This window comes from Halichoerus grypus, chromosome 10 (genome assembly GCF_964656455.1).
Source record: "Halichoerus grypus chromosome 10, mHalGry1.hap1.1, whole genome shotgun sequence".
Taxonomy (NCBI): domain Eukaryota; kingdom Metazoa; phylum Chordata; class Mammalia; order Carnivora; family Phocidae; genus Halichoerus; species Halichoerus grypus.
The window spans coordinates 86,726,513-86,752,785 of NC_135721.1; the positions used below are offsets into that span (position 1 = coordinate 86,726,513).

General features: G+C 41.6%; 1 protein-coding gene across 1 annotated transcript in view; it reads right to left on the minus strand.

The window, feature by feature from the left end:
• IL1R1 (interleukin 1 receptor type 1) overlaps nucleotides 1-25,847 on the minus strand; it is a 72,967-nt gene extending 47,120 nt beyond the window's left edge. The window contains 1 exon segment of the mRNA XM_078056725.1: nucleotides 25,560-25,847. The gene's annotated coding sequence lies outside the window, so the exon portion shown is untranslated.
• Between the last annotated feature and the right edge of the window lie 426 nt (nucleotides 25,848-26,273).

Below are 26,273 nucleotides of genomic sequence, written 5' to 3' on the forward strand. Positions count from 1 at the left end.
GGGTTGCCAAACCCAAGAATTTCAAAGGAAGAATTATTAGCAATTGTCATGGGTTGAATACAGGTATCAGGAGGGAGAAGTTGAGAGGAAATTCTATGAGTGTTCCAAAAAATTGTTAAAAAGAAAAAATATTTTATATTAGTGGCTCTCAGAGGTCTCTGAGATCCTTTTACAGGTCCACAAGGTCAAAACTACTTTGATAATGATTCAAAGATGGTATGTGTCTTCTTCACATATATTCTCTTTCAAGTATACAGTGGGTCTTCCAGAAGCTACATGATGTATATCTCAAAGATTGAATGCAGAAACAGATATGAGAATTCATCTGTCTTCTGTTGAGCCAAATATTCAAGAGATTTCCAGAACAATGTGAAACAATGTTACTTTTCCAATTTTTTTGTTTTCAAAATATATTTTTGTAAAAGAAATGTTATTTGTGTTAATAGGTAATGAATTCATTTTTATTTTTAAATGATCGATAAAATTTTATTTTTTAATTTGTTTTAATTTCTAATAATTTCTAATCAATAGAGTTCACCACATAAACTAATCTCTTTAAAGTTCTCAATAATTTTTCAGAGCCTAAAGGGGTCTTAGCCCATACATCTGAGAACCTCTGTTCTACCTAAAGCTTTTGCAGCCTTATGGAGACCCCTGTGTACTTCATGGAAGTATCTCCCCAAGAACAAGGACGAAGGGCAGATCAAGAAGTCAGAAGGGAGAATCACCTCCAACACCAGCTGCTTCATCTTTTACCCAGACTTTGAAATGATAACTCACAGAACAGCAGTCCCTATAAGCGTCACCAGTAAGACCCACAAAGAACTGGGTCTTAACTCATCACTGAGATCTGAAATGCTCTTTTAGGTAGTACAAGTCCCACCCCAAATTTCTCAAAGGGTTTGCAAAATTGCCAATGCTGTTTCCAATCTCCTTCACCATAACGTTCCCACTCTTCATCTGATCCATGCCTAACAACGGATCATTTATGAAGGAAGGAAATGTGTTAACTATCAAGCCCTTATTATGTGTCTGACAGTGAGTTAGATGCTTTAATAGGACATCACATTTATGCTCTCCACACTATGAACAGTGTCACTATGCCCTTGTTTTATAGACAGAAACAGAAAGCTTAGGGCACTTGCCTAAGATTATCCAGTGAGTAGAATAACCCAATAGGGACTCAGCTCATTCTCCAAAGCTGATGGTCTTTGCCATTCATATTGCGACTTTTCACTGCCCTGCCATTTATCACTGTTGTGTCGTTGTTTGTGAGGTAAAAAACACCCTAAAATATGGGAAGTCTGCTTTCCACAACTAAAAGGAAAATAGCCTAGTGGTTACAAGTGTAAACAATGGAGCTGGACTGCCGTAGCTTGGATTCCAGTTCTATCATGTACTAGCTGTGTGGTGCTGAGCAAGTCACTAAACTTCTCTAATAGTACCTGTTTTATTGGGTTATTGTGAGGACTAAATAAGTTAATATGTAAAGAGCATTTAAACATGGTCTAATACATAGTCAGTAATAGAAATGATCATTATTTGCCATACATTAGTTAAATTTGGGTAACTTACTCACGATCTTTTAACCTGTGAAATGGGTATAAAATACCTGCCCAGTTACATCGGAGTGTTACTGAGAAAATCACAGATAATGAATATACCTGACAGTATTTTTAACTGACTAATATGCAAATAAGCAAACATTACAGAAGCTTTAATTGGCATAAACTCCTAATGTGATGTCATTTCTGAATAGGGAGTTTTCTGGTAAAGAGTACATCAGTATTTCTGGCTGAAAGAGTATGGACTTGTCACCACCGCTGATAAATTCCTCATTCCAAAAACACTAACCAAAACCACATTTAAAAAACCTGGTATTCCTGCGCAAACACAAGTCTAAAGTAACCAAGTGTGAAATGTAAAAGAACTTGGTCTCTGTGGGATAGGACAATGAATTTCGTCAATATCATGAGGAGCTATCAGGCACTGAAATCTGAGCAGTCCTCAAAGATAATGAAGCACTTAAAACAAACAAAAGGTCAGTTTGCAACCAGAAGTTTCTCAACATTCCTTACGTAAACTCAGAAATTCAATTATTGCCATGCCAAAGTTGTTCTGTTTCTCTTCATTTTTCATTATTAAAAAGTTCTACCAAAACTTGAATCATTTCCTGTCTTGACAACTGAAATATCTTTTTCCTGTTCTTTCTCCACTACTAAACTCCAAATCACTATTGCCAAAGAAATTCCCCACCTCATTGGCAAAGAGGTAGCTGAAGCCCTTGGATGTCCCATGCACACGTGCACACATGAGTGAGCACACACACCCGTATCCTATCTGAAGTCCCTCCTGGTGCTTCAGAGCACGTATCATCTAACTCATTGTCTCTATTACCTTGCGATCTTGGTTCTTAACCGTTTATGCCTCCTAACATGTAAGCCCCAAGAGGGTAGGGTTTGTTTGGGTCTGTATCGTTCACTGTTGTATTACCATTGTCTAGAAGAAAGCCTGACATGTCGTAGGTACATTTTCAATTATTTACTGAATGAATGAATGAATCACTTAACTCTGCATATTGAAGGCTCTTGTATGTTTGATTTCAGTATTTTTCATCCCTTCCATTTAACAATGTTTTATCTTCTTTGCCCCAACTCTTCCACAACCAGTTATAGTTCTCTCGACCATCTTTGTTTTGTCTCACCAGGCACTAGGCATGAATATGCAGGTTGTTAGCATGAAGACAACTTATCTGTCCTGGATCCTTCTAAGGGTAGGTGGGGAGCAGACTCAGCAAGACTTCTCAATATGGAGACCTGGAGCAAAGTGTTTCTCACCCTTGATGAAGTGAGGGGGTCTGAACATGGGAATGAGCACAGCAGAGAAGGCTGAAGACCAAATCACCAATCAACCATCTCCCGGACTGCCATATACAAGGAAGGACCCAGAAAAGGGATTTACGTAGGAACTGTTCCAATTCATGGCTTACATTTGGACTAATAAGTGGGCTGGAAAGAGAATTGATGTTCAAACCCTCCTCCTTCAAACACAGACTGGATAGCCACTGGCCCTAGATATGGGAAAAGGGCCTCATGAATCAGATAGAGAAATGGCTGAGGCAGTGGGCCCCACATTTGGCAGTGCACCAGCGTCTCATGCACGTTCTAGAGCCCTACTTCCTGAGCAGACTCTCACCACAGATGGTGCCTGGAAATCTGTATGACTAAAGAACTACCAACAGCTCCATAGATCAACACCTGTTAACCAACAATAACCCCAAGGGCTCTTCCAACCCATGATTATGAGATAATGGGTCTCCGAAGGAGTGGAGCTTGCCCTAGGGGAGTTTTAAATCTAGATGTAAGTACTTTGGGTTGTTTCTTTGGGCAGGTGCTTCATTTAGTGGACAGAAGTCGGGGATACTAGAGGTTCTGCAATACCCAGGACAGCACTGTACAATAAAATGTCCTCCATCCTACAAAACTTTCAAATATCCCACCAGACCAGAATGTGGATAAAACCTGAGTCTGGAGCCTAACTCTGTTTTTCAAAGAAGTACAGAGTAATTTTTGTGCCATTTTAAGATGTAGTGGAGATGCAGCTACCACAAAAATTGAGGGGAAGTAGAACTTTATTTTTTCTGGAACTTTAAAAAAGATTTTTCACCACTGGGGAAAATCACATCATCAAAGGCAATGCCACTAATGATAGGTGAATCTCCAGGGAGACAGACTGTTTGCCTCTGTGTTTGCAGCTGTCACATTACAGACATCTCTGTGTGTCACTGCGAGCATCTGACAGCTTCTTTGTGTCTTCCGGTTCAGTCATACCCGTGTCTGCACATATGGAACTGAATATGGAATAACTTTCATTTCTCCTTCACATCATGGTTAGGGTAATATAGTTAAATATTTTTTTTAAGATTTTATTTATTTTAGAGAGAAAGAATGGGGGAGGGAGGGTCAGAGTGAGAGGGAGAGAGAGAGAGAATCTCAAACAAACGCCGTGCTGAGCGTGGAGCCCGATACGGGGCTCGATCCCACAACCCTGAGATCAAGACCTGAGCCAAAATCAAGAGTCAGATGCTTAACCGACTGAGCCGCCCAGGTGCCCCTATCGTTAAGTTTTTAATATCATGTGTAGGTAGGAAATGTTATCAGTAAATTTCATTATAGAATAGTAGAGGGCATTTATAAGATATTTTTTTAAGAAAAAGAGCATTAAGTCCATTGAAGTTAAGAACTACTGATCAAAACCATCTAATTCATCCCTCAAAACAAGACTACTGGTTGGAGATGACATCACTACTGTCTTTGACTTGTCCTTGTTGTCTATTTGTTCACCCTTGACTTCATCTCACTTGGTGGACTATTCAATGACAAATCTTCTAGGAAAACCACTTCAAATTCCAAGTTTTGCAACATCCAAAGCATCACAAAAGAAGTCTTTAATTCACAGGAAACCCCCCCACCCCCCACCCCCGCCCGTGAGAGACCCTCTCCACTTTCCTGGTGAGCCTGCTTTGAAATAGCACACCCAAGACCATGAGAAAGGCTTGACCCAACCAGGTTGGCGGACATGCCAGAGCCATAAGTGCCACAGGGAGGCTGAAACTTCTTAACATGTTGTGCTTCGCCTTTTTAAACATCTTCTTTATTCTCATTTCTCACCTGTGTGCCCCCGGGTGGATTCTGGCTGCTAAATGTGACTTAATTCTGAACTCACCTTTGTAACTGCCCTCAACCCATGTCAGAAACTCTTCCCTTCACTCTCCCAGGAAGCCCTCAGTCCAAGAAACAATAATGTTACCAAGACTTCTGACCAAGGGGGAAAAAACATTGTCTGTGCCAAACTAAATCTCAGCTCAGAATTATTCTCTCGCGCCAAGACGATGAAGTTGCAAGAGTAAATCTTCTACTGTGGTTTTCCTACCAAGTTGCTCTGCAGGGAGAACACAGCACATGCTGAGTGATCAGTGGGTTCTAGATGTTTTGGGAGTAGCTGAGAAAGAGCCTCCAGCCATCAGCTTCAAGGGCTATGAGGATGGGCACTCTGCCATCTCCTGCGTTACCCTTGTCAGACCTTTCCCTGGCTCAATAGTGGGGATAGCATCTGGGTGCTCCACTGAAATAACCTCACTCAAAAACCTCCCCAACCTCTCCCCTCCTTTCCTCTCCCGCTACGGTTTCTTCTATGTCCCCTTCCTCGCTCTCCATCAACCAAGAACAATCCATGTAAGACACTCTACTCATATTTCTATATTTTCTTGGAATTGTATGAGGGTACATTATTTTCAACCATAACATTTTATTGTTGCATATATATAAAGCACATATATGAAATATCTCCCCTGGCCCTTTCATTTACCATTAACTGTGATAAATGTGCTTTTGACGTACTCATATTTGCTTTCAGCATGGAATTCTGGGAATTCTTCATTCCAAAGAAACTAAGTGTATTTATGAGAAAACTCAGCTTGCTTCTCAAAGTTGACTTCACAATGCTCTTCCTAACAAGATAAAAAACACAACTTCAAATGTAACAGGGGTAGCTTGGCATTAATACATTGGTGGTTAAATGTCTCTGACTGACGAAACTTAGACATTATATTATATCATCCTTTGAATCACCACACCTTGGATTGGGACACTATGTCACCTTAAGGAAATAGACTAAATGTACTTGCATATTTAACTTAAGGCTGTATTCGATCTTTCTGTACTTATATGGATGCCTTTGGGTTGGTGTCTACTCAGTGCATAGCATACCCTTATTTCTCGGGAAAGTAAACCAACTTCCCTGACCCCCACTTCCAGTCCATAGGTGTAGGCCTAGGGAGATACTCTTGGCCATGGATGGTTGGGCCAGGAGTATTCACTAGACCCAAAGCTGGAACATTTACATGCTCTCTCCCACGAATTTTGGATCAAGCCTGAGATATAGAGAGCTTATTTCTATGTGTCATGGATGGAGTCAAAACAGAGGTTTTGTTCTCCTTTGGATGCCTTTGGGAGATGCGGGGGGGGTGGGGGGCACGTTTTCCTCCATATGAACCAGAGAAGCAAAGAAAGCCAGTTTTCAGAGAAAGAGAAAAGTGAGAAGTGGAGACAAAAAATGAAAAGGGACTCCTTCAGACGCTGAAAGACAACCCCCCCCCCCGCCAAGGCTGGTTCGGCCCTTCTAGGAGCCAGGCTGCTTCCCTGCCCTTGGGTTCCCGGAGGCACTTGTGAATGTTGACTAAATTTCTTCCTTTCTGCTTGAGCAAGTTTAATTCATTTAAACATGCCAGTGGCTCTTGCCGTTGCCAACTCCTATTGCCTGTAATCAACATCTAGCTGACAGCCTTTATTCTTATCAGACTTTTTTCGTAGATACTTAGATTTGGTTTTTTTGCAAGATTTGGCTCTTCTATATTTCATGTCCATTCATTCATTATCGTGGCGGGGGGGGGGGCACAGAGAGCAGCAGAGAGACAGAGAGAGGACTGCCGAAGGGACAAGGTATTATTATTTATTGATAATACATTTTCTTCTTCCAGGAAGGACACACTGAGAAACCAAGATATCATCAGAAGTGTTCTGAATGATCAAGGAATCAGACAGAAGGGTTATTCTAGTATTTAATGGCATCAGTTTGGGGGTCTTCATCCTCACCCTGCCCCAGGACCTCTCAGGGACTGTGACTGGCCCACAGCCTAGGTGGGCTTTGCCCCATTTGTCTGGGAGTCCTTATGTCTTTGCTCTATGACAGGCTGGACTTCTCTGAGATGGGCCCATATTTTCTTTGGCTGCATTCCAGGGTATAGCATGGAAGCCAATCTATTGCATTAAGTTGTTCCTATCCCATTTATATTAATTCAGAGAATGATCCTATATACTAGGATTTATATTTCTCGAATATATAAACAACATATATTTTTTCCGGGTCACCCTTTGTGTCTGCTTGCCCGGTGGCTTCATACCTTTGAAGAAGAGGCATCCATTACCTTGGGAAGAGGAAGACAGAGGCTAGAACAAAGAAGGTATTGCTCATCTTTGAATTCCAGAATAGAGTCTAAGGCCATGGCCAGGCAATAGCCTAAGCTAAAATGTCATTCATTGTAATATGTGTAAGAGAAAAGAAAAAAATGCTGCCAATTAACTATGACTTATCATCTATTGCAAGGTGAATCTTAAAATGTACTGGAAAAGGGTGCCGGGATTTGTTGAGAGACAAAAGAGGTTTATTTGGAGCTCTGCAAACTGGACTTCACCTCTTAAAAGTCAGGGAGGCAGCCTTGGGTCCATACACCAAAGACTAAGCAGTGCTAGATTCAGGTGGCGGAGACTTTCTACCACACAGCTGGGCGGGGAACGTCCTGAAGCTGATGGGAAGAGCCCACAGAAACAGAAAAAGGAGAAAGTAAAAGCTCAGCTCCTACAGTCACATCTGGAAGGGGGGGCAGAAACCTATGGTCAGAGGGCGGGTGGCCTCCTCCCCTTGAGGTAGCTTGGGCAGATGGCAATTCCCTCAGAGAAGGTGGGCACAGAGTGAGACCTGGCTTCCGGCTAGCCAAGGATCGCACAGCTGAGCGAGTTGTCACCAGGCAGAGTGAATTCCTAACACCAGGAAGATGGATGGAGTCCAGGGACCTCACATCTGCAGTAGTGGCAAGGCTTAGAGGTATCAGCACTGGGTAGCTTGATAGCCCACACCCAGGTGACACCTGTCACACCACAGTAGACATACGGTAGACAAACTGCAGCAGAGACCCAAGGACAGGGCTGCCACCATTGACCAAGCAGAATGAGACATCTCACCAGGGCCAGCTTGGGTTGGGACCCCCTTCACAATGCCAGCATGGGAAGAAATCCCTATTGGTGTTAGATCAACCTTAGGGAGAGGACCAGAAAAAAAGCAAGAGGGAGAAACTCTGAAAGGCTATCTACCAAGACTTACTGAGACTGAAAGTAAATTGTGACTGAGACAACACCTGTATTTGGCTAAAAACCTTGACTTGGACCCAACATGCTGGAACTGCTCTCTTCTTACATTTATTCATTCAATAAATGGTTATTTAGCACATACTACATACCAGGCAGTGTTCTAGGTACTTGGGATATATCTGGGAATAAAGCAGACAAAATCCCTACCCACATGGAGCTTACATTCTCTAGGGTGCAGACAGACAATAGACAGTAAACATAATAAAGAAGGAAACTCTACAGTATATGAGAAAGTGAATGTGGAAAATGTGTCTGCCTCAGGAAGACCGAGCTTGAGAGCAAGACTGTGGTTAGCTACACTATATATATTTCTCATCTGAGCCCCTGCACTTACTTATCTTACGCCAGCATTGCCTCCCTCAGAATAACACTGAAGGACAGAAAAATGAACAGGAGATAGACCTTCCCATCAAGGAACTGACAGTCAGCGAGCTTCATGGGAATTATGAAGGAATTATATCCTTTCTTCATGGAACAAATATTACCAAGCACCTGCTAAAATACATGCTAGGCACTGGGGACTCCCACAACCCATACACACACAATACATAAAGCATTCACAACACACAAAACATTCATAACACACACACAACAAACACAACACACACATAATATATACACTCACACACAACACTCACCGACACACATGACACACAAAAAACAGTCACACAACACAGCCATACAACATACAATATACACACAACACACAAACACATTCATACAACACACACCCCAAAACCAGACAACAAACACAACATTCACAGGCTCACATCACACACACATCAAAGTCTCTGTGCTGAAGTATTTTCACATGAAGGACCACATGACAGAGATGAAAGTTGATCAAGTCCAATAAGCACGTGAAAGTTAGTTATACTGAGGTGGTAACTGAAAGCTTTGAGACCTCAGGAGGAAACTCTGATTGAGCTAGTTCAGACAAAACCGTTTGTCCACTGCATTGCCAAAGGAGCCTTTACAGAGTTCTCTGAAGGGATTTATGGCCATGAGAATGATTGCCAACTAAAATCCACCTGCACAGCTAAGAGCAAACGGTCTGCACTTACTATGTCATTCCCACTAATACTCCAAACTCTGTCCCTGCTAAACTGAGAAGGACATCTGGCACCAGGTGTACCTGATCTTTCTCAACACCTGGGGCTTAAATGAATGTTACAATTGCCTTGTGAGATGGTGTCATCCGGATTTCAGTTCCAGAAGGTAATCTGATGCCGTTATGTTTGAAACAATAACCTACTAACTGCATACAATTTGTTTCCTAATTTTCGATATACCAAAGGAAATTCAATGTGGCTTCCATGATAAATATTCCAACTTCACAGGAGAGTACAAAGGGAAACCTTCCTTGGACTAAGGCATATTTTTGAAGCGCAGTAAGGAGCTTATGTTGTAATTAGGTATGCTTGAGTTATTGAAAAGAAGGTCCAACGTAACTTCAGCATGATGTTACAGTTTTTACCATTATCCTCTGGCAAATTTTTTCTTTGCTTCCAGAGTTGTATTCTTATTTGGAGCAATATATATATATATAAATATACACACACACACACACACATATAATGTATATATACATATGTATATGTATGTATATATACATATGTATATGTATATGTATATATATGTTTTTTTTCTTGATACATTGCAAAACTTTCTTTACCATGCCAGAGGGCTGAGTTTGATTGATAACTCCCAGGAAGTAGCAGCTTTGGCACTTTTCCAAAGTCTTAATAAGTGAGGATAACCCTTGAAACTCAAGTGTTTGGAACAGAGTAAATGTTTTCTGCCCAGCAGTGTCCTCCACCCACAAAGGCCATTTCTGAGAAGCCCATGTTACACAACCCCGAGGGGCCATACAGACTTGGAAACACAAGTAAACACACAATAAGCTGCCTCAAGTGCCCGAGTCACAAGGTGAGACTCACCTACATAAACAAATAAGCAGGCAACAAGCCAGAAGAAAATTAGGATGGAGACTCAAAGACAGCTCTTCGAGTCTAGAAGTAACTGAAGAGAAATGTTGGCGGCTGTTTAATAGTCTGAGAAGTCGGAGGTAACTAACAGTAATATATGCAACCACTTGATTTTGTGATGTCAACAAGAGAGCCAAGCAAGAAACTGCCACGCATGGGGACGCCACAAAGAGCATTAACCCACCGATAAGAGAGACCAAGATGCCTCCAGCTCTACTCTTTCTAGCTGGGCTACATCAGCTTCAGTCCCCCCCTCCCTCACCTTGCCAGGATGGCGAAAGCACAGGTAAAGTGGCTATTGTGGTAGTTGGCTCATGGTAGGTGCTTTGCGTTGTTATTTTTGGTCCCCCAAAGAGAAGTGGAGAAGGTGCTACAATTTTAAGTGTAGAGTCAGGATGTCTTCCCCATCCAAAATTGGATGTGTGTTTGATGAGATTTGGGACATTACTTCCCAATATTTAAAACCAAGAAGTTAAAACTAAGACTTTACAATATTTACTCTGTCATGTATCTAAGATTCATATGGAAATAGCATTATCTTTTTAAAGTGTTTTTTTTCCCCTTCCCTATTTATCACTAGATTCTTTCAAACTAGATCAAACACCTATGGCAATAACAAATAAACATGAGAACAATTAGAAGCAGAAATAAGAAAATATAGATGTGCAAATTTTATCTAGAAAAATGTAGTTTGTGTAGTCATCGAGACAGTATGGTACTGGCATAAAAACAAACACATAGATCAATGGAACAGAATGGAAAACCCAGAAAGAGACCCATAACTCTACGGCCCACCAATCTTCAACAAAGCGGAAAAGAATATCCAATGGAAAAAAGACAGTCTTTTCAACAAATGGTGTTGGGAAAACTGGACAGCAACATGCAGAAGAATGAAACTGGACCACTTTCTTACACCATACACAAAAATAAATTCAAAATGGATGAAAGACCTAAATATGAGCCAGGAAACTTTAAAATCCTAGAGGAAAACATAGGCAGCAACCTCTTTGACCTCAGCCATAGCAACTTCTTACTAGACACATCTCCAGAGGCAAGGGAAACAAAAAATGAACTACTGGGACTTGATCAAAATATAAAGCTTCTGCAGAGCAAAGGAAACAGTTGACAAGACCTTTGCAGCCTACAGAATGGGAGAAGATATTTGCAAATGACATATCTGATAAAGGGTTAGTATCCAAAATATATAAAGAACTTCTCAAACTCAACACCCAAAAAACAAATAATCTAGTTAATAAACGGGCAGAAGACATGAATAGACATTTACCCAAAGAAGACATACAGATGGCCAACAGACACGTGAAAAAATGCTCAACATCACTTATCATCGGGGAAATACAAATCAGAACTACAATGAGATACTACCTCATACCTGTCAGAATGGCTAATATTAACAACACAGGAAACAAAAGATGTTGGTGAGGATGCGGAGAAAGGGAACCCTCTTACACTGTTGGTGGAAATGCAAACTGGTGCAGCCACTCCGGAAAACAGTATAAAAGTTCCTCAAAAAGTTAAAAATAGAATTACCCTAGGATCCAGCAATTGCACTACTAGGTATTTATCCAAAGGATACAAAAACACAGATTCGAAGGGGCACATGCACCCTGATGTTTATAGCAGCATTATCAACAATAGCCAAATTACTGAAAGAGCCCAAATGTCTATCAACTGATGAATGGATAAAGAAGATGTGGCATATATATATACATATATATACATATATATACACGTATATATATATATATACAGTCAAATATTACTTAGGCATAAGAAAGAATGAAATCTTGCCATTTGCAATGACGTGGATGGAGCCAGAGAGTATTATGCTAAGCAAAATAAGTCACACAGGAAAAGACAAATATCATACGATTTCACTCATATGTGGAATTTAAGAAACAAAACAGATGAACATATGGGAAAGAAAAAAAAACATATGGGAAAGAAAAAGAGAGAAAGAGAAGCAAACATAAGAGACTCTTAATCATAGGAAACCAACTGAGGGTTGCTGAAGGGAGGTGGGTGGGGGGTGGGCTAAATGGGTGATGGGCATTAAGGAGGGCACTTGTTATGATGAGCACTGGGTGTTATAGGTAAGTGAGGAATCACTAAATTCTGCTCCTGAAACCAATATTACACCATATGTTAACTAACTAGAATTTAAATAAAAATTTGAAACAGAAAAAAAAAAGAAAAGAAAAATGTAGCCTGGTCATAAACACACTAGGATCAAATATAGAAAGTCTGCTAACATGATTTCCTGATTTCTCCCGTTCCTTCCAATGGGAGAAAGGGAGAAAAAAGCAAACTCAAGAGGTTTTCAGGACAATGGCCATCCTTTTAATTTAATTTTATTTTTATTTTTAAATTTTTTTGTATCCTCCAACGTGTCTAACACAATGCAAAGCACTCAGTAAATACTATTTTGACACCTTAAAGTCAGACTTAGACAAAGTGATCTCAAATATAGGGAGAGTGGTGTCTACTCCCCTTTTAGGCTGATGTACTAGCAGCACTTAGAGACTTTCTTATAAATAAAATTCCCAAAATACACTGAAGAACATTTGGATGCAATAAAATTAATCCAGAAACATCATTTGCAGAAGTGTGTTGGCCGTTTATTCCAAAATCTAGCTTACGTTTACATTTTATTTTTGTATTTTGAAAAGAAGAAGAAAAAAAGTTGCCGTATTTACTTAACAGCCAATGTGGTCCCAATTTGTTAAGTAAATACCATGCTAACCATCAAACCTCTTAATGGCCATACCCAATCTTTTTTTTTTTCACTGCTGAGGAATTAAATATTTATTGATTAGTGTAGAAGTTCGGATTCATATTTCTACAAATGACAAAAAGCTTAAAGTTTATCCGTTCAAGAACAAGGTATAATTTGATGGAATTCTAATATTAAAATTTTATAGAAAGATTATTCTTGTTTATGACTTTACAATTTGTGGTTTACACGTTCAAAGTTGGGACAAATCACAGAAAATCGTCTACCCAGTCACCTTCACGATTCATATGCCCCTGTTCTTTCTCTCATCCATTAAAGAGTTTGTTTTTCCAAGAAGCAATACACTCCAAAGAATCTCAAAGGAAACATACCTAATCTTTTTATATTCATAGTTTCGCTGCTACTACTTTAGACAAGATCATGTGGGTGGGGGGGTGGAAAGGGGGAAGTTCTTACACTTCTTCCTCAGGAGGGCTGGGGAGGAACAAAGGAAGCAGTCGAAGCTAGAGAGAAGGAGATTAAAGAAAAGTCTGAACCACCTGAATGCAATACACCCACTTGTCAAAGCAAAACCGGCCCGTATAACCTACGTGGGCTTCTTTCTCACCCCGTCAAAATGGATGGTTAGACCAAAACACACTTTTCTTCCAAACGATCCATGTTAGCTGAATAAGTAATAGTAGGCAAGCCCCTACTTGCCCTTTGCTTCAACGTTGGCAATCAAACCCTGCTGTACAGGGTCCCCCACTGCTCCTGGGATGAAGCCAGATCACTCGGTTTCAAGTCCTAGAGCCACCTTGCTCTCCCCTGACTCTACCTCTTTGCAGACATTTGCCTCCTTGCCAGTTTTCCCAGGGGCTACCTCTTTCCTTCCCCCAAGAATGTCACCCTTCCTCCTCCAGTTCAAGTGCTCCTCCCCACCCTTCCAAGTCCTTCCCAAATACTGTGCGCTCCATCCAGAGGGTTTCCCCACCCCTCCAACCAGGGGAAAGGGGGACTACTCTCTCCCACTCCCCTGAACCCTTGGCTTCACCTCCCGCCCTCTGATGGCACTGGTAACCCCCAATTTCATTTTACATGAGCTCTTCACTCCCCTGATTTACTCAAATGCTTGAAGGTAGGCTCTTTCTCTGACTGACTGTAGCTTGAACTGAGTAGACGTTTGCATCTTTGCCAAATAAATGACAGCAGCGACATTTACACGACGAATGCCCACCATGCCTTAGAAAATTCAAACCACACGGACGGGACAGAGAGAGCCTTTGATAACTTCTGGGGACAAGGTTTTCTGGGAAATGGACCTCAATTTCCCCAGCAGGTAGGATTTGGCAATCACTCTGGAATGCCTTGTTCTAGCCAGCTTCTTGTTTATTCATGTAATTTACTGAATTTATGGCTGTCTACTTCCCAGGTCAGTGGTTCTCAACCCACATTATACCGGCTGCATGGTAAAACCACCTGGTAAGTTTTTTTTAATCCCTATGCTGAGACCCAGACCAATCACATCAGAACCTTGGATGGTGGGACTCGGGCAGCAGTATTTTTTTAAAGCTCCCCAGGTGATTCCAACATGCAGCCAGGATTGATGACCACTGGCCTAGACCATAGAGGGTGATCCTATCCAGCAGACCTGGATTATTCTATTTTTACAAAACTGTGGTTCACTAACACAGCAAAACCCATTTTCTACAGGGCCCCAGCAGACTGTGGCCAGGTAAAGGAAGAGAGAGTTCAGCCTCAGGGACACACAACAGGTTTCCCTAAAACAATAATTTACAATTTGGACATCAGTTCCAGACTCAAGGAAGTACCTGTCTCCACCACCCCTCCCCTCCTCCCCCAGCATTTTTCACTTTCCTGTGAACGTAGTTTCTGTACACTTGTCACATTATCCTACCAGCATTCTTAACAATTTCAATGCGGAAAAAGAAGTTTCAATCTCTGATCTTACAGTTAAATAAATCTCAGAATTTGAGGTTAATGATAAATACTCAAGCATGGTGAGTGATGTTGGGTGTAATTTCCCACATTATTACAATAGCACAACCGTAACCTCCCTTTCTCCTTGTGAGTCAGCTCAGTAACCCACTGCATTCATCTAGAGAAATGCTTAATCCTTGGGGGGAATGTATTCAAAAGAGGTAGTCATGGCAAGTTCACATGAGATTTTTTAAATCAACGAAATCTAAGCACACAGTCTATCACCACTGATTATACTCGTGTATTTTCCTTCTAGGAAAGAAATCCCATGAGTCTTTGCATTCCCAGCTACATTATATGTGTATGTATATGTACATCAATATAACCGTGTAATGTATATGTGTATCAGTATAATATTGTGTAAGTTTAAAGTGTACAAGGTGTTAATCTGATACATTTATATATTGCAAAATGATTACCACCATAGCATGAGCTAACACCTCCAACCCAACACATAATTACCACTACTTTTTTGTGGTGAGAACATTTACGATCCACTCTCTTGACAACTTTCAAGTATGTAATATGATATATTAGCTATAATCACCATGTTGTACCTTAGATCCCCAAAACTGTCAATCTCATAACCGGAAGTTTTTATCCTTTGATCAAAATCTCTCCACTTCCCTCACATTTCCCCTCAGCCCCTGGTAATACCACTCTGCTCTGCTGCTCTGAGTTCAGTTTTTTTAGACTTTACATGTAAGCGATATCATACAATCTTTGTCTTTCTCTGTCTGGCTTATTTCACTTAGCCTAATGCTTCATCCATGTTATATATGGATGTATATGTATATGGCAGGATTTCCTTCTTTCTCATGGCTGAATAATATCCCGTTGCATATATATACCACATCTTCTTTATCCGTTCACCTGTTGACGAATACTTAGATTGTGTTCATACCGTGGCTATTGTGAATAATGCTGCAATAAACATGGCAGTGAAGATATCTCCTCAAGATCCTGTTTCTATTTCCTTGGATACACACCCAGAAGTGGGATTGCTAGACCATTTGGTAGTTCTACTTTTAATTTTTTTGAGGAACCTCCATACTATTTTCAACAGTAACTATACCACTTTAAATTCCCACCAACAGTGCACAAGGCTTCCCTTTTCTCTACAATCTTGCCAATACCTGTTATCAGTTACCTTTTTGATATACAGATTATTCTTTAATGGACAGATGATAGTATTTGCAAAACCAGGTTTCTCCCATCTACTTCAGGCAGCATCTGTTGAATCATTCCAGAGAAATAGCTATCAAGTTAACCTTACTATCATATATATATTTCTTTGTATTGATTTGAGTGTAAATATTACCTACTGACCATTTCAGAGCATAGAAAATAACCCTTGCATATAATACCTTTTTAAAAAATTAGCTTACAGATAGCATGTGCCAATTTGGATGATAAATTCCCATCAGAGGTGGAAGGAGGGAGCCTTAATCATATGCTTCCTGTGAACAAACTCTGAAAAATGTCAACACTCATAAAAATATGACTACCTTAACTACATCTGAAAAAGAACAATTCCATACACTTGTGTTTCCCTTCTTCAAGTTCTCCTATCATTTCAGCACAATGAAATACAAAGAAGTTTGGGAGTCCACCAGACACATGTTCATATCCTGATTCTGTTAATCAACCACTACCATCTTGAGAAACCACCTGCTGTCTCTGGGTCTCTGTCTCCCTCAGTCCAAATCTGTGTAAGGAACACAGGTAATGTCTGAAAAGCACCCAGCAATCATGGGGAGGAGACAGACCGGGGCGGGGCGGCAGGGTGCTGCATTGCTGGTACTCCCAGGGTAGAGCGGCTGCTAGTCGGCCCACAGCAAAGAGATCAAGAAGCCAACAAATGAAGTAATAATAATAAAAGATCTATGAAAAGTTGCCCCAGGATTTCCAGTCAAGTGCTACCCTCTCACTAACTCCGGGAATAGAATTAGGGAAGCCACATCAGTTTTGGGGGGGATGCACTCATGGCTTTGGAATGTGTTGGTTTTGCGGCCCATGTTGGAATATACTGTTGGCAAAAATGACTGAGCAGCTACAGTCATCAAAAGCAGCACTGCTTACCTCAGTCAAGAAGGAACTCATTGTCAAGAGATTCAGCAACTTTAGAAACAAGATAGGGGATACTTTATAAGCACAGTCCAATAATTTCCCCCCTCAAACTATAAAAAGAGGCAGACATCCACAAAAGACACAAACATGCCATCACCTAGTTCTAGAGCAATGTCATTCATTCATTCACTGATTCATTCATTCGTTCATTCATTCATTCATTCAATCATTCATTCCAGGAATGCTTCAGACATCAAACTTGTTAAAATCCTTTCTGAAATTTTAGTCTTTAAAGCAAACCATGCCATTGTTATGGACCGACTGAACACAGATGTAAGAAAACCAAAAGCCTAAAAATCTAGGAATCCTAAAATATTTATTTCAATCATAATTAGCACAGACACATTTCAAATTTTACAAATATGTTTCTGGACTTTTTTTTTTTTTTTTGGTAAATTTTCCTTTTGCTGCCTTTCTTACCCGCCATTCTCACTTAGCAATCCCCTTCCCCACGTTGCTTTTGATTGGACAATTCTGTCCGGGTTGAGTACCTAGAATTCACCTGAGGAGTCCTTTCTTCTCAGAAGCAAACCTGCCCTCTTTTCCCTGGACCAAGAGGAGAAGCTTCCTGAGCTTAAGTTAAGAAACTGACCTCATAGTCTTCCTACTTCCTACTTCCATGTTCCTATGTCCACAGAAACCTGCATCCCTTCACACCTCTTTGGGGCCAACAGATCCTGGAGCCTTCATCCCAGATCACAGACACACACACACACACACACACACACACACACACATTAATCCCCACTCTGCTCTGGCCACAAATGACCACCTGTGCCACTGAGACGAACCTGAGCGTCCACCCAATCATCAATACTTTGTCTTGGTCCCCTCTGTTTCTTCACAAAATGGAAGCGCTTCTTGGCTTCTGGCCTTACCATTAGGCACCTGAGGCTATGGTCCATCCACACCCCTTCTGCAGGACTCTGCCAGCACGGCAGACTCATAAGCCAAGCAACTCCATCAGAATGGAACCAGAGGGACCAGAGTGCAAGAGGATACATAGTAGAGAGAAGCCCTCTCCTCAGGGCCTTCCCCAGAGAATAAAACTTAGAATTTGCTCTCTTCTGGATCACAGAAAATCATGGCTTCAGTGCTCAGAGGACAGTCCCACTCTGCCCCTGGCCCACTCAGTGGCCTTGAGGAAAGCTCTCGATTCTTCACCTCTGAAGTTAGAATGATAACCCTACCTATACCTCCAGGGAAGGACGTGGGAGAAGCTCTGGTCCTGGGAGGGGTCCTCAGCACGAAGCCGACCCTTGGGCACACGAGTGGCCCACACTGCAAAGCCAGAGTCCTCCTCTGGAACCCAGAAGTGGCAGGGCACTTTTGCTGTTTCTTTCCTGCCTTCCTTTTGGTTGTTGACATTTGATTCGGTCTCAAAGCTGGACTGTAAGCTGCTGCTCATTTTCTAAATCTTTCTATTTTGCCTCCCACCTCCTCTTCCTCTTCCTCTCAAGAGCACGGAGCACAGGGCCTAGCCCAGACCGGACATGGCAACAACAATTTGTCAAAATGATCAGTTAATTTAGTAAGGTGTGAGATAATGAAGGGGAAGGCCTTTGTAAACTGAGTTTTATCTCTGGGAGAGGTATAATGTGTATTGGTGGTATGTCTCCATGGACATGTTTAGACTAAGCTTTTGTCACTTGTCACACACACACAGGAATTCATGGCTGGACAAGAGAGTGAAGCATCCTGGGTGCCAGCCAGCCCTCTACCAGAGGTCACCCATGTCACTATCTCTTGGGGCAAATACAATGACTTCTCCCCACTGCATCCATCACCCAGGTGAGCATTTATAGTCTATGTGCGTAAGATTTGACAGACTCTGCCACCATCTTTCCAGCCCATAACTGAAGACTCCCCGAAATTCAGAATAAAATCCAATCTCCTGACAGTGACCCCAAATGCGCACAGTGATCTGCCCCCTGCCTCTGATTCCAAGCTCACCTCCAACCCCCTCCCGCACACTTGGCCAGCCCTGTACATATCTTCTCCTGTTCCTCCAACAGGGCTCTACACCACTGTTCCCTCTGCCTTCCACCTGTGTGCCTCTGAACTCACCCTCCTCCACCAGGACTCCCACCACCAGGCTAAGGCAGATCTTGGCTCATCAGTCACCATCTTAGCACCAGCCTGCCTCTTTCATGGTACTAATCGCTATGGGTGTAATACATACTGCTGCCCAGTTGTTTTGTGTGGCCCTTGCAGGCAGCAGCCAGATCACCCTCACCCACTATGGCATCCCATGGCTAGACACCCAGCAAGGCCTCAAAAAACAATCACTGAGCGAACCAAAAATTATGATCACAAACAATTTTTAAAACAATCTCAATACCGCTACACACCTATTAGAATGGCCAAAATCCAGAACACTGACAACACCAAATGCTGGTGAGGATGTGGAGCAACAGGAACTCTCATTCATTGCTGCTGGGAATGCAACAGGGCATAGCCACTTTGGAAGACAGACAGTTTCCTACAAAACTAAAAACAGACTTACCACGCAATCCAGAAATTGTGTCCCTTGGTATTTACATAAAAGAGTTGAAAATTTACATCCACACAAGAACCTGAACATAGATATTTATAGGAGCTTTATTCGTTAATTGCCCAAACTTGGAAGCAACCAACATATTATTGAGTAGATGCATGGATAAATAAACTGTGGTACATCCAGACAGTGAAATATTATTTAGCACTAAAAAGAAATGAACTATCAAGCCATGAAAAGACATGGAGGAAACTTAAATGCATACTACTAAGTAAAAGAAGCCAGTCTGAAAAGACTATTCATTCCTTGATTCCAACTATATGGCATTCTGGATAAGGCAAAACTATGAAGACAGTAAAAAGATCAGTAGTTGCCAGGGATTTCGGCTGGGAGTGGGGAGAATGAATAGGTAGAGCACAGAGGACATTTAGGGCAATAAAATACTCTGTATGATACCGTAATGATGTATGCATGTCATTATATACTTGTCTAAACCCATAAAAGGCACAACACTGAGAGAGAACCCTACAATCAACCATGGACTTTGGGTGATAATGATGTGTCAGTGTTGGCTCATCAACTATAACTAATGTACCACCCTGGGGTGGGGGAGCCTATTGATAATGGGGGGGAGAGGAACATATATGGGAAATCTCTATACCTTCCCCTTAATTCCACTGTGAACCTAAAACTGCTGTCAAAAATAAAGTCTAAATAAAGAAACCTCCATCATGAAATGAGATATGAAAATTTTAAAAACACACTGAATCAATCTCTTCCCCACAAAAGACCACAAAAGTTGAATAAAAACCAGTTGGCTAGCATACTATGTTGACAAGCGCATGGGGAAACATGCTCTCTAACATTCCCAGAAGTATTATTTAGGAGGGAGGTGGATGGGCAGTTTTGAAATACATATCAAAATCACAAATTCCTAAGTCTTTGGCCTGCAATTCCACTTCTAGGAATTTAGCCAATAAACACACTTGTTTGCACTTCTGCAAAATGACACAGGCGACGCTGTTATTCATTGCAACACTGGTTGTAATAACAAAAGATTGCAAACAACTTAAAAGTCCACTGAAAGGGGTGCCTGGGTGGCTCAGTCGTTAAGCGTCTGCTTCGGCTCAGGTCATGATCCCAGGGTCCTGGGATGGAGCCCCGCATCGGACTCCCTGCTCAGCAGGAAGCCTGCTTCTCCCTCTCCCACTCCCCCTGCTTGTGTTCCCTCTCTTGCTGTGTCTCTCTGTCAAATAAAGCAATAAAATCTTAAAAAAAAAAAAAAAAAGTCCACTGAAAGGTTAAAAGTGCACCTCGTTAGATGCACATACGGAACAGGGTGCAGAAGAGTATAAACCATTAGAGTGTATGATGGCTAATTTTATGTGTTGATTTGACTGAGCCCAATTAGCTGGTGTGTGTCTGTGAATGGGTTTCTGGAAGAGACAGGCCTTTGAACTGAGTAAAGCAGAAGGCTCTCCCCAGTGTGGGTGGGCATCATCCAATCCCTTGGGGGTTGAAATAGAACAAAGAGGCAGAGAAAGGTTGAATTCATTTTGCATGACTACTTGAGCTGAGACATCTATTTTCCCTACGTGCTCCTGGTTCTCATGCCTTCAGACCTGGACTAGAATCTACACCTTTGGCTCTACAGCTCTCGGGCCCTAGAACTGTGCCATGTGCTCTCCTGGGTCTACAGCTTGTAGACAACAGATGAAGGGACTTCTCAGCCTCCATAACCACTTGAGCCAATACTTTATAATCTCTTTTCTCTCTCTTCGTCTCTCTCTCTCTCAAAATATCCCAATGATACACCCAATTTTACATATAAAACCAATAGGAGATTGATGTAGCTATCTCCTGTTGGTCTTGTTTCTCTGGAGAACCCTAATACAGTGTGGAAAAGGTGGAAAAAAATTATTAACAGTTACTTAGCTACTTGTTGGTGAGAGAGAGGGAAAAAGGTGTCTGGGAAAAAGGGAGAGGAAAGACTTCACTGAATAGCCTTTTAAATTGTTAACTATTCAAAAGTACACAAACTATATGTTAATTGTTGAAAAAAAAATTTTTAAGTAGGCTCCATGCCCAGCGTGGAGCCCAACATGGGGCTTGAACTCACCACCCTGAGATCAAGACCTGAGCTGAGATCAAGAGTCAGATGCTTAACCAACTGAGCCACCCAGGCGCCCCTTGCTGAAAAGTATTTTTAAATTCCAAAATCTTACTGAAAAGTTGAATAGCAAATTATGTAAAATACTATTTTGAATTATATTCTTATGCCCATCTTCTAACCGGAACAACTAAACAAAGAGAAGATAGGTAAGTTTCCTGGGAGAAAACAGCCGGCCTCCTCTCCCAAGCTAGAACTTGCCTTACTCTGTCCCATCCTCGTTGGAGACATTTTTTGGACATTCTTAGTGCAGAATTGGGGGCTCAATGGTTAAAACGTGTAAGGAAAGTGTCCCTACATATTAAACACTCAACGTGTCTAGGATGAGGTCATAAATTGGATAATCCTGCCTGGGAATGTCGGCCCGAAAATCAACTTCAGGTACCATTTCACAATGGCCCACATAGATCCAGAGACCAAGGCAGAGCACCCCACCTCCCCACTATCCTCAAGTGAGGGGATGGATTGGCTGAGTTTCCAGGCCCAGCACCTCCAAATGTAGAACTGGACTCAGCACTTTTGGATAAAGAATCAAGCACATCAGCACTCAACTGTCCAGAGCAGTGCAGCACATAGGCTAGAAAGTTTAATAGACTCGGTATAGATTGATAGGCATCTCTCACCACTAGCTCATCTCATCACCTCTGGGCCACTTACTGAGCTTCTCAGAGTCTCAGTGGGTTTGGTCCTTGAGCAGGTATATGATACCAATCTTGCAAGGTTGTGAGCAGATTAGACATAATGAGGCAAGAACCCAGATCAGCACATGTTCCTTAGTGGGAACTCAATAAATGGTGACTATGTACCCAAGTGAAGAGCACAGACATCATCAGTGGTCCCAAACCTATGTGCTGTTGTCTCTAGAGTTCAGTCAACCTTACGCCCACCAACCTGTGGACTCTAAGTAAGACTGCGTTGTGAATCCCAGCTGTGCACTGACTAGTGGTGTGACTTTGGGCAAATCCCTTCTCTGTACTTCAGCTTCTTAATCTGCAAAATAAGATCATAACAATGACCACCTCATCAATGAGCGCTTAAAACCAGATCTCACATATTAAGTATTAGCCATCATTATTATTTATCCGGTACCAAGTTCAAACAATTGCTATCAGTTTGGTTCTGATTCTAACAGCCTAGCACTGAGCTGGGGATCAGAGTGAAACTCTGTACCCCCCTGTAACACATTTCATCCTCACACCAAGTCCATGAGTCTTATACTTACAAGTTATGATCTCCATTTTCCTGGTTCTACCCTTGGCTTGTATTCATTTGCTTAATATCCATTAAGAGCTTTAAAGGTTCACTCAATAAAAATGGGCACCAACCCAAATGAAATTAAACAAAATCATCAACCTGCCCCAGAAAATCTCCATTTTCAAAATCTTCTGTGATTCCTTTTTAAGAAATTCTTTTCCCTGCAGAGTTAGGTAACAATGTTCCTAGCTCCCTTCTGTGGACTCATTCTAGAAACATTCATTGAGCCCCTGCTCGGTATCAGACCCCAGACCTGGCCCTAAGGAGAGAAACACATATAAACAAGTCCCGCCTTTGAGAAGGAGAACTGAGCAAAGCAAGTGGTCAACGACAACGCAATCTAAGAAGAATGGTGTGCCGTCCTGCATGCAAGTGAGATAAGTAAGCAACAAAATGGAAACCATCTTCCATCTAAAGTATCTCCATGTGCTGCTAGAACATACCAAATGCTAGCACTGAATCCAAGAACCGAGAAATATGTTGCAACACACACACACAGACACACACACACACATACTTTCCAAGTCTAGAATTAGAACACATGGTCAAAATTTCAGCATGCAGCTCTCCAAACACTACATACTTTATAAGATGAGAATACAAATAAACTTCATGATAACAGCAATCGTAATTGTACCGTTTTATATTTTTCACTTCTTTTCTATTCAAAGAACTTTCCTCTGTCTCATCTCTGTTCCCAGTACAATCGTGTGGTGGGATGAAACGTCAATCCTTACCTTTAAATTTTATAGACAAAAAGGAAATAAAATCATAAAGACTGAGTTTTGCCCTGGGTTGTTCAAATAGTAGAAAGTCAGAGTAAAAGCATCCGAGTCCCCACACTCTCAGCAGGCCTGCTGAGCAACACCAAATGAGGTCAAAGTCCCCAGAAATTAGGTTGGCATAAGTTACTGTAAGAAATGATTGCTTTGATGTGAGTAACCAAAAAAGACTAGAATCTGAACCCAAAGGGGCAGAATAGGAAGTGGAAAGGTTTTACAAAGCCTTCCCTTAAAACAAATCAAGACAACAAAATAGCCTTTGCCAGGTATCAGATTAGCACATTTATTAAAAAAAAAAAAGCCAAAACCCAACGTTGGTGAAAGTGTGGTAAAATGGTATTCATACAGTGCTGGAGGGAGTGTAAATTAATAGCACTTTCCTAGATTAAATTTAGTGGCAGGAATCAAGAGCTTCAAAAATGCTCATGCCCTTTGACCCCACAGTTTTCTCTCTGGGAATATAGTCCAAGGAAATAATCAAGAAGAGACACAAAGGTTTCATTATAAGTACGTTGGTTTTGTGATGTTGATAATAGAAAAGAAAACACTCTAGTATCTACCAACATGACTTAATAAACTCTCTGTATAATGTGATCAAACAACTTTTGTAGAAAGAAATGAGCGTTTATCTCACAGTGATAGGTTTTTATCTTTCATCTTATTTACTGATCTATATGTCCTTTATTTTATTTCTGACAGTGAGGATGTGCTAGCCCTGTCAGTTTTGCAAGGGATAGTTTAGAAGTGAATTTCAGCCGTTCCTTGACCATGCCCGGCAAGGTTTTCTCCTAAGTAAGCAAGCAGGCGTGTGCCCAGAAGGTGTTGTGGGAGAGAAGATTAGCAATAGCACGCTGACTTGAGAAAGGCCATAAGTATCTCTCTAAATTCATCACCAGAATTAGGAAGATTAAATTCATTTCAAGAAGTGCTTCTGCTCCTTCTGGGCAGCATTATCTTCTTCCTTTCCCCAACAGATCCACACGTTTCCAGGGAGCACAAACCCTCCCTTGGCCTCTAGCACACGCGGTGGTCTCCAGCGGTCTGTGGGCAGGTAGCGGGATTCACAAACAAGCTGCACCATCTGAAACATCCTTCCCTAACCCAGCTCCCCAGGCTCTGTTCACCACAGCACCAACTAGCATTTTGCATAAAAGTAAGGAGTTGTCAATTGAATTGAATGAATTGAACAGTAAACCTCATTTTGCTCTCCTTTTTGTGTTCTCATTTCCTATCTTTAATCTTCCAGATTCTGTCCCATTTTCTTATTCTTTCCCACAACAATGTTACTGATAGGATAATAAAAGTCAAGCATGTCTAATAAAAAAATACTGGACATTGTTTATCATCTCTTCCGAGAGTTATCCTTACAGCTCTGGGTATAACATTTGTTAAGCCTTGGGGGAAAAAAAAATGCTGTGCTTTTAAAATGACATTTTAAGCCCTTACTGGAGGAAACACATACAAGCCTTGCTAGTACAACACATTATAACTTTAAATGCAACCAGTGGGTATCTGTTAATAGTAACGCAATGCCTTCAGTCAAACATCGGGCCAGATTGTGCCCCTCTCAAACTGACAAATTTTATTGGAAAGTGATCAAATAAGTCTTAATTCTAACATCAGCAACAACATTTTTAAAAGATTCTTATTTATAATACCCTTCACTTAAACCCCACAATTTACCAACCGTCATGCAACTATTTATGGCTTCTAAGTACTGTGTAGTTATAAAATATATTTCCCACATCTTTCATAGTTAATCTTCCATAGAGTAAAACATGCATTATCAGAGATGATCTTTTAATATGACTCACAGACACATCTTAAGGTTAAATATGCCTACAGAGCCACATAACTCCAAGAAATTCTTAAAATCCTGTTTTCAACGAACAGCATAACATGATCAGTTTTATCAAAGTCCATTTGTCCCTCCTAAATCTTTCATCCGTATAGAAGCAAGCAAAAAGTAAACGAGGGGGAAATACGGGACCAAAAACCAGAAGTGCAATTAATCATCTTACCATCTCCTTTCTTCATCGTGGGGACATTTAGGGATGGCTGGCCTCGCAGGAGGCGGTGACTTGGAGGGTAAACCCACAGCGTTTCTTCCCCCAAATAAGTCAACTGAGAAAACAAAAGTGCATTCTGAAGTCAGCCCTAGAGAGACTTGCTAATTCCTCTTTTCTTTTTCCAGAGAGCTTTGGGTCTGGTCCGTGCAGCACAAGAGGTGTCCCTCACATCTTGTCAGCAGACCCAGTTTTACCGCGGCTGAAAGAAAGGAGACTCTGAGTGACGTCTGTGTCAGAGCCTATGTGGGCTTTAATCCTCAGCAGTGACACATGTGGGGAGCTATGAACAGGAAACTCAGAGCTGGGCAGACAGCCAGAATCATTCCGAAAACGTGCCAAACCCTTACGAAATACCAACACGCTTTACCGCACGCTCACATCGAACTCTTCACAAGCCTGTGTCTCTATCCCCATGTGACTTTGTGTTAGACCTAGACAAAGTTTGCCAGCATGTCCAGCCTGGCAGGGGTCCCATCAGCCGATGGGTCAAGGCCAGGAATGGGGACTCATACATTCTCCCTCGGTTGCCAACCTCCCAACCCTTCTTGTAACAAAAGCCACAGAGGAGAGCCTGGAGGACCTTTCAGTTCCTTTTATCTTTCAGCCCTGGGGCCCCTTCGTGATGTGCCCGTTCGCCTGCCACAGGCCCTGGGAGCACCGCCAGAC